Below are 10,046 nucleotides of genomic sequence, written 5' to 3' on the forward strand. Positions count from 1 at the left end.
CGATTGGTTTCACTCCTATCTTACCGAGAAGAGTCTCTTGTGGTCATTGGGCTCCCCTAACATGTGGTGTTCCCCAGGGTTCAATTTTGGGACCATTATTGTTTACCATTTATATGCTTCCTAGGCTATTGGCAACGTAATCCGTGCACTTGGCTTTGACTTTCACTTTCTCCAGCTTTATGAAACAAAGTCTGATATAATTTTATTTGCCCCTCAAATATCACTCACCCTTTCCACTCAGAACTTGGCACATCCAACATCACTCATGCATGCCCGTAACCTGGGTGTGATTCTCCTTTCCGATCTCTCCTTCAACCAACAGTTGTTGTCGCCAAAAGTCGTTCCTGTCATTTGCAGACCTTGAAAAGGTCATTAATGCTTTTATCTATCACTTTTATCACTCCTAGATTGGCTGAGCTTCAAAAGCGATTTTAAGATTTTACTTATGCTGGAGCCTTAGAGGGTAAGGCAAGGCTCTCTTGGATGTTACCATACGACCTGATTCTCTACTGTGGGTTATCTGGCTTTTGTGGCCCTGGTCCCTACAATCAGTGCTCTCCTTCAAAACTCTTCTGAAAACACACCTTTATGTTACGTTATTTGCCTTTTATTGGCACCTACAGTACAGTATACTGCTGTAAATTGATTGTCTAGACTACACCACTGAGCACACATACTGTACATGCAGATGTGTGTATAATTGTGCATTTGTGTCTGTGTGTTTGTTGGGGAGGAGAAGTGATAGAATGAGAGAGAGCATGAAAGAAAGAAAGGGAATGAGAGAGGGAAAAGAAAGCTATACACGATAGTTAGCTAGCCTTGTAAATGGTCTCATTGACCTGTATTGAACCACACTGGCACGCATGCATGCATGCACAGCACGCACACTCACACACTCACACACAGAGTGCCTATAGGGTGTTGTTAATCTTTACTGCTGAGCCCTGCAGTCAGTTAGCAGCTGGTCTTAATTACATGTAGTAGGAGAATGTTAGATCAGAGAGACGAAGGTGTCTCACAGAAGTTTAATTGGACACACACACACACACACACACACACACACACACACACACACACACACACACACACACACACACACACACACACACACACACACACACACACACACACACACACACACACACACACACACTTAGGTACACAGACACACACAGGTATGTAGACACAGGAGCACAGACATACACACACAGGACACGTAGACAAGTTTGTCATAGGCACAGGTACACTATGTGGACCACACGGTTATGTGCTCCTGTTGTCCGTTGCTCGAGACAAGCTAACTTAGGAGGAGGATGCACACTGAGGGAGTACGTTTTTTGCAAGCTTGTGGGGAGGGAGGTGGAGGGGGGGGGGGGGGGGGGGGGGCGTATAGGGATTTTTATTTTGACAACAGCCATGTTTTAGGTCAGTTTTAAATTTGGATCTGGAATCATGGCTGTTGGCAGGGCATTCCACATTTTTGTATACATCAGTATCGTAGGATACATTTTTCTCCATGTTGTGTCAAAGCTATAAGGGGAACAAGGTCAAAGGAGCTCTGTCTGGTACAAGTCATTTGACAGGTACTGTACATGGGCAATGTTCCTCTGCTATTGTAGCTCATTTTAGCATCACCACCCTCGATGGAACACCCATCAAACTTGTTGAATCGTACAAATACCTTGGCATCTGGCTAGTTAAACAGCTTGGCTTCAAATAGGCCTGGCATATTTATTAGTTGTCCATGAAACTCAAATTCACTCTGCTTTCTTTACAGACGTGTCTTTCTCCTTCACGTAAACAGTTGGTCACTGGCCTTTTCTGAACTTGATTTTGGTGACACTGTTCACAGATTTGCTTGCACCTTGTGGTACTCTAGCACCTTAAGGGCACTAAAATCAATACAGACCTCTCAAAACAAACTAGACATACTACTACTACACCTCACTCCTAGGACTCGCCTAACCCCTGCTCTTTATACTACTGTGGGATGGCTCAGGGGTAGAGGACAGAGTAGAGCTACTTGCAATGGTCCTGGTTCTCAAGATACTCAAGGGACCAGTGCCCATGTACTGTATTTCAAAAGAGTGAGAAATGCCCCCGGGCACAACGCCAGAGGGAGCTCCACTGATCTCATAGCCCACAGATTAGAGTTTCCAAAAGCTTACAGCTGTAGTCCAAGTAGTTTCAAGTTGTAGCCTATTTGAGTGATTTCTATTGTTGCATTTTAGCTTTTATTTTTAATCAGTCGTATACAGCAGTCACATAAATGTCTCTGCAGTTCTTGCTTGTACATAAGAGACTTTCATCTCAATGTATTTTACTGGTTAGATAAAGGTGTATATGTATTTAAGAGAGAGAGTGCCTGTGTGTGTGTGTGTGTGTGTGTGTGTGTGTGTGTGTGTGTGTGTGTGTGTGTGTGTGTGTGTGTGTGCGCGCGCGCACATACACACACACAAACACACACACACACACACACACACACACACACACACACACACACACACACACACACACACACACACACACACACACACACACACACACACACACACACTGACCTTTTTTAATGTGCCCTTGGGGATGTTCTCATCTCAGGTCTATGTCCCTCCATAGATTGTGTCTGCTCTATTGACCTGGTTGAGCTTTCATGTCTTTAGTTGTCAGAACAGGAGACCACAGGATTATGACACAGTCAAGCAAACATGACCCCAGCCACCCTGTCCCATGCACTGACTGATCAAACATGGCACCGTCTGTGTGTGTGCGTGTGCGCGTGCGTGTGTGTGTGTGTGTGTGTGTGTGTGTGTGTGTGTGTGTGTGTGTGTGTGTGTGTGTGTGTGTGTGTGTGTGTGTGTGTGTGTGTGTGTGTAAGCGCGCGCGCGCGCGCGCGTGCCCGCTCGTGCCCGCTCGTGCCCGGGCGTGAGAGATCAGAGGGTTGCTATTTTCACTGTTCGCTTCTTTCTGTTTCACAGTTTTCGCTGTTAAAACAGCCAAGCAGAGTTTCTTAAAGAGACTAACAAAGAGAAAAAGAAAAGCAAAGGAAGGAGGGTGGAAGAGAGCGAAGGAGGCAGGGAGTTTGAAGAAGGGAAAATGGCAGAAAACAGAACGAGAGAGAAAGAGAATGAGAGAGAGAATAACCACAGAGTCAATGACCTCAATGTCACCCACCCTACTGACCTCTACCTTCTCACTGGGGTCTGCGAGTGCATGGGACACGCACAATTATGTGACGCAGACACCTTTCCAACTCTGATCAAAACACCCAAAGCAGTCGAATACCAGAAAGCTTGCCCACGGTATAGAACGATCTCTACCAGGTATTCATAAATGTAACGTCGGCAAAATATGCCTAACCTTACCTAACCTTATTTCTAACCTTAACCTCAGTGAAATGGTGCCAAAACCTTACCCTATTACTAATCTTAACCTCAGTAAAGCTATGCCTAACCCCAAAGTTACTTCTAACCTTATCCTCAGTAAAACAAGAATACAAGAACCGCCCCATCGAGTGGTTGGCGTGAGGTTGGGGCAACAGGGCAAGAGTGTTTTGGGGCGAGCGATCTGGTTACCAAGGAGTCAGCCAGTTGACCCTGTGAGCTATAACGTCATTCTTCAAGGAATGGCAACGGATTGTTGCAATAAAGTTTAATAAGTGGAGATTCCATATGAAAAAGGGGTTTGACGTTGTTTCACAGTTAGCACAAGTGTGGAACATCAGCGGGACCCAGCATGGCGCTGAAACGAGCCTGTGAGCTCTGCATGGCGAGAGACAAATGTTGGCCAGTGGACCCACAGCTCCCCTTGAAACATTCAGTAAACATGGCAGTTTATTAGATGTTCACATATAAGGACATAACTATCTGTATGTCAGAAACAAACCTGGCAATCTGTCAGGCCTGACAGTTTAGATCACCAGATGAGAAGATAAAGACAATGGCCAATAAAAACAAAATGGACAAATTTCCTTCACATGCATAAAGGTAGTGATTTTCTCTCTCTCTATCTCTCTCTTTCTCTCTCTCTCTCGCTCTCTCTATCTCTCTCTTTCTCTCTTTCTTTCTCTCTCTCTCTCTCTCTCTCTCGCTTTAATAAGCGGTCAAAGGTCTATATTCCTTTAATCATTTCTATTGAGTGTTCAGTAGGAATCTCCGTTTTTAATTAATTCATTTTTTATGTGTTTACCAGAGACTGTGCACACATTAATCAACATGTCACATCCATGTAAATGAGCCAGTGTATGTAGCTAGAAGCTAATTTCCATCTGTAGTCCCTGAGCTGGCTATTAAAAAGTGACGATAACAGTATCTATACAAAAACAGACATATCAATAGCCTACATTACAAAACAAGTAGACAGGAGACAGAACAATTACAATAAGTAGGCCTATACGAAATGACAAATGGAGCTGATAATTACCCATGATTATGAAATCTGGTTTGCTTTAAAGAGGTGGTGCCATACTTTTGTACTTTTTCTGTTTTGTATGTGTCTATGGAGTTAACGTTACTCCAATAGACCCCCAGGTGTGGTTATAATATGCAAATATGTCTTCCCTGTGTATTTTTTGTTACTTCCTGAAATCTGAAAGCCTCTGAATGAAAAAGGCCCAATTGAAATACACCGATATAACGACATCATAATATCATCCCCTCGCCCCCTCGCCTTTTCACCCACCATCCAAAAACATCTGTGCCGTGGGTGTGGCTAACTTCAGATGAGTCACTACCCACATGCAAACTAGGCATACTTAAAGGAGCTATAGTCAACTTTTTCTTGAAAAACGGATGCTAAAATAAAAATGATGTTTCGAAAATATTTTATAAATAAATAAGCTTCATATATGTGTTTCTATTCAAAAATGACCACAAAAAGCGTAAAATGATGATAAAATAATAATTTTGGCCATTGTCAGACCGACACTTTGTTTACATTCTAGTCTATAGACTAGGATGTAAACAAAGTGTCGGCCCTACAATGAAAAAGCTGACTATAGCTCCTTTAATGAACGGGTGGGTGTGGCTGCATAAAAACAATTTGAACACTTTCTGTACACAGGTATAATCAAAATACCTGATGGTTATGTTGAAGTGGGGGGGATCACGGCACCCAACCATCTCTAAAGGTTGAATTTGAGCGTCAAATAGTTGGTGGTCTCTTTTACTTCGGTAGGGAGACTATTCCAGTGATGGGAGGCTCTAACAGAGAAGAAGCTGTTTCACCAAACACACTATGTCTGAACGGTACAACACACTCCAGGGGTCGACATTATAAATGGCCCGCTGGCCCCGATGTACTTTTTAGAGTGACAGGGCCACCAGAACTCACCAGGGACTTGCCCGTTTGGGCCAGTGAATTTAATGCCTTGAAAATAAAACTAGTAAAAACGTTTATATCCAGTTTCACATGTATTCCCATTTCCCTGTGGTACTGTTTTGTAATAATTTCCGTGAAATCGTCTCGTAATTACCGCTAAAATATAGCGCTGCGTGATCCTGATCAAAGACGGAGCAAAGTTGCCTTCTGAGTGCAGCGTGTGTGCGCACAGCAGCTGCAGTCACAGTTCAGAGCAAGGCTCGCTCCACGCTCATTCACATCCATGCGTTCGGCAGAGCAGCCAGTCTGCTACTGTAGCTGTTGATGCTGCTAACGTTAGCTTCTAGAGATTGTTGACAACGGAGCGGAGCGCTGTTGCCCTGCTGTTCAGTATGTCCAATGTCACCGCGTGTCAGAATCAGAGAGTACAAGTTGGGGAAAGGTCCATTACTATACTGAGAGAAAGGAGAGAAAACGCTGTCACTGTGTGTCTAGTGAACGAGAGAGAGGGGCGGTCCGTGTGTGCGTGCGTGCGTGCGTGTGTGTGTGTGCTGTATGACCCTACCAAAAACGCTTTTTATCCCTTTTAAGTATGTGAGACTCAACAATACAAACATAACGGTAACAGCCCTTAACTAATCACAGCTAACGAGATGGCTCACCTAAACAACATCAGCTGGGGAGAAATTGGAAGAAAAGTGTCACTGCGAGAACATCTGCAGGAACACAAAAGGTAAAAATACATCAAGCCAGGACCAAGTGTGGAGAAGAGGGGTCACAGGTGCAGCGCACAACTTGGTTGGTGAGTTGGTGAGACGAAGGAGAACTCCAGGCAGGAATAACCCCACAGTACTGGAGAATTCTACGCACCTGTGTCACCTCAAGACCTCAGGAGGGACCCACCCAATACCTCCCCAGAGAAGCCTCTTGTTGGGAAAAAACAAATAGAGCAGGAGAGGGGAGTTTAGCCTTGGTCAGGAGGAGGAGATGGGCAGTGATTTGGCCACCACTGCCGAACTGGCCATCAGGAGGGTGTTGTGGTTTGCGGTTCGAAACACCTTATGATCGATGGTTACCACCTGAAGACATCAAATTTTCCTGGCCAAGGCTACATTCACCAAACGTGAATGGAGGAGAAGCATCGTTAGATGTAATTATAATCATGGGCAGAATTTCAGAAAATCTGCTTATTTAAAGTTGCTGAAGGAAAATTGTGCTAATTTAGGTCATACATGTTAATGCCTCAACATTGACCATTTAAAGATGGCGGCCACCACTATACTGAACGATAGTAAAACATATAGGGGACATACCGTGAATATCAGGGCTTGTACAGATACCACAAACAACTAACGTCACGTGAGTTCTTAGAGGTGAGTCAATAAATGTCCAGCAACAGTCATATTAAAACCCAGAAACAACTAGAAGAAGTGCTCTTGCGAGCACAGGTCTCCACCAGGTCACGCGTCCTGGTGGTGCTATAATAGGCCAATGTAAAAAGGGTGGCATGTGTTCTTCACCAATCTTAGACCTTTCATGGCGCCACCATGAGGCTGATTTGAACATTTTGTAGTGTAATTTCTTCCTTGGCCTTTTGCGAATGTGCGTGCACAATTTCATTACAATTGCACGCTGTGTTTGATTTGAGGCATTTTGTTCGAAACGGATCAATCCTGCAAAGTTTGGAGGCCAATCGTAGCCAATCAGGATGGAATATTTAATACGGGACAAATCTGTCTTGATCATATGACTGTAGAGATACTGTGTACTGATTTGTGTTAATTTTGGGTAAAATCTGAAGGAGTAATATCCAAAGATGTGTCTTACATAAGCCGGCCTCCTTGGTGGCGCTATAAAAGGCTGAAAAAATTAAAGGAAAGGGTTTTTCCTTGGCCTATAGGGAGTGCGCTTACAAAATTTGAAACTGATCGGTGGAATTATAGGTAAAACCACGAATTGACCTGTTATAGCGCCACCATGAGGCTGATTTCAAAAATTTGAAGTGGCATTTCTTCCTCGGACTAATGGGAATGTGTGTGCGCGATTTCATGTTAATTGCACTCTGCGTTTGTGATTTGAGGCATTTTGTCCAAAACGGACCAATCGTACAAACTTTGAAAGCCAATCTCAGCCAATCAGGATGGAATATGGACAATCAGACAGATCCATGTCGATCACATGACTGTAGAGATACTGTCTACCGATTTGCGTGATTTTTGGACAAAATCTGTAGTAGTACTGGCCAAAGGGTAGTTTTGCACAAATTGGCCTCCTGGTGGCGCTAGAACAGGCCCATGTGAAAAATGTGGGGCAGAGGTTCTGAATTGGCATCCAGGGAGTGCGCTTACAAAGTTTGAAACTGATCGGTGGAGTTATAGGTAAAACCACGAATCGGCCTGTTATAGCGCCACCATGAGGCTGATTTAAAAAATGTGAAGAGGCATTTCTTCCTCTGCCTAGTGGGAATGTGTGTGCACGATTTCATGTTAATTGCACTCTGCATTTGTGATTTGAGGCATTTTGTCCAAAATGGACCAATCTTACAAACTTTGAAAGCCAATCTCAGCCAATCAGGATGGAATATGGACAATCAGACAGATCCGGGTCGATCACATGACTGTAGAGATGCTGTCTACCGATTTGCGTGATTTTTGGACAAAATCTGTAGTGTACAGAAATGTGTTTTGCAAACATCGGCCTCATGGTGGCGCTAGAACGGGGCCATTTGATAAATGTTGGGCAGAGGTTCTGAATTGGCATCCAGGGAGTGTGTGTGCTCATTTTGGCAGCGACCGGGCCAACGGCGCCGGAGATTAGCTGGTAACAAACTCGGAGGACGGACGGACGGACGGACGGACGGACGGACGGACGGACGCACGGACGGACAGGGGCGAAAACACACTCTCCCCCTGCCTTCGGCTGGTGGAGACAATAAGCAATGTCCAAGCGGATGCAAGGATATAGCTCAAATGGTCATAGAAAGCAAACTGAGCAGCGAACGTAATCTTTTATGTGTGAAATTGAATCTGGCTCATTCAACTTCACACGATCTTAAGCAGTGAAGTCGGGCAGTGGGTGTCATTTAATCATTAGAACATCCTGTACTCATAGTCATAGTTTTCCAATGCTAGTGGGTCACCGTGTCAGGCAGTGTCGTCCCAAATCTTTTTGAGCAAGAAGCGTGCACGGACAATCGGACATGCATCGATGTAAGACAACCCTTAAGTTCACACATCAACAACGTTTACAAAATCTGTAATGTCAAACCAGCGGCATTAACCTATACTGTAAGAACGAGCCTGGATGCATATCAATGGTCTGCTAACTCCAATAGTGTAGGTGTTAAGCGATGTCCGTGTGAAGTCGTGTAGGCTTAAAGGGATATTTCACTTTCAAAAAGAAAATTTGGGTCATTTTATGTCTAGTCAGGCTTTTGGGAACACCCTGGACAGTTTTTAATTTGCTTGATTCAATATTTAGATATTTGATATTTAGTATTGTATGCACTAACACAGTGGTGTGTTCGTGATATGCATTATATATAGATGAACTGCAATGATACACAGGAGGAGAGGCTGGGGCAACAAACAGAAGTTTCATAGAAGAAAGGGCCTGAAATGTAAGCTACACACTTTTCTTTGAAATTGAAAATTAAAAAAACAGGTCAAAATGACCCATCACCGATGTGTTGCACATTCAATTTCACACATTCTAATTCAATTTCACACATTCTAAAGCAGCGAAGTTGGGGAGTGGGTGTCATTAGAACATCCTGTACCCATAATTTTCCAATGCTAGGGGTGTCAGGCAGTGTTATATTGCTCTAATGTATTGTCTTGTAGTCAGTGGAGGAAAAAGTACTTCTTACTTAAGTAAAATATCAATACTGCAATGTAGAAATACTCGGTTAACAATTAAAAGTCTGGAATTCAAAATGTTCTTGAGTAAAAGTACAAACGTGTTGGACTGTTGGTATCCAAATGTACTTAAAGTACCAAAAGTAGAAAGTACTCATTATGCTGAATGTCCCATTTCACACGTTTTCAAAAGTATAAAAGTCCTTTGAAAATAGCTGATCTACAAGCTCGAAATGTGTCGCATCGCGATGCATTGTGAGCTTGTAGGTCAGCTATTTTCAAATGGCTGAAATATATTATGGTTGAAGTGGTTAATGTATGCACAGTTAATAAATATGATGCAATTATGCCAGCATAAACCATTAGCCTTGGATCAAGAATATCATAGATGTATTTTATTTAAATCTTTATATCATCTATAAAATACAGCTTTGATAGCCTTGATCCTAGATTAATTAACCTCAAATTAGGAGATCCTGGAAAGGCAGACAGACAGCTGTCAATCTGGGGCCCTCACCAGTTAATCAGGCTACAGTTGGTGTTAGGAGTAGGCCTACATGTTATTGAATCAAATGAGTTATTTTTATGGGGAATGATATTTTGAATGGCAAAAGGGACCGGACAGTACAGTTCACTGATACAGCTTCTACTGAAAGGATTTAAACAACAGAAAGCTCAATGGCTTGTTTTGCATTGGGGTCCTATGTACTCAATCCATTAAAAAGAAGAAAAAAAAAAAAGAGAGACGCTGGTATCGAGGATGAACGAGGACGCACATTTTGCGCGCACACGCGTGTCAGGGCCAGTGATCATCAAAATCCACTGGCCCTGAGGGCCAGTAGTAAATTTCCCTTAATGCCCTTGTTGCTCTGT

The sequence above is a fragment of the Nannobrachium achirus genome (assembly GCF_963921795.1).
Source record: "Nannobrachium achirus genome assembly, chromosome: 18".
NCBI classification, from domain to species: Eukaryota; Metazoa; Chordata; class Actinopteri; order Myctophiformes; family Myctophidae; genus Nannobrachium; species Nannobrachium achirus.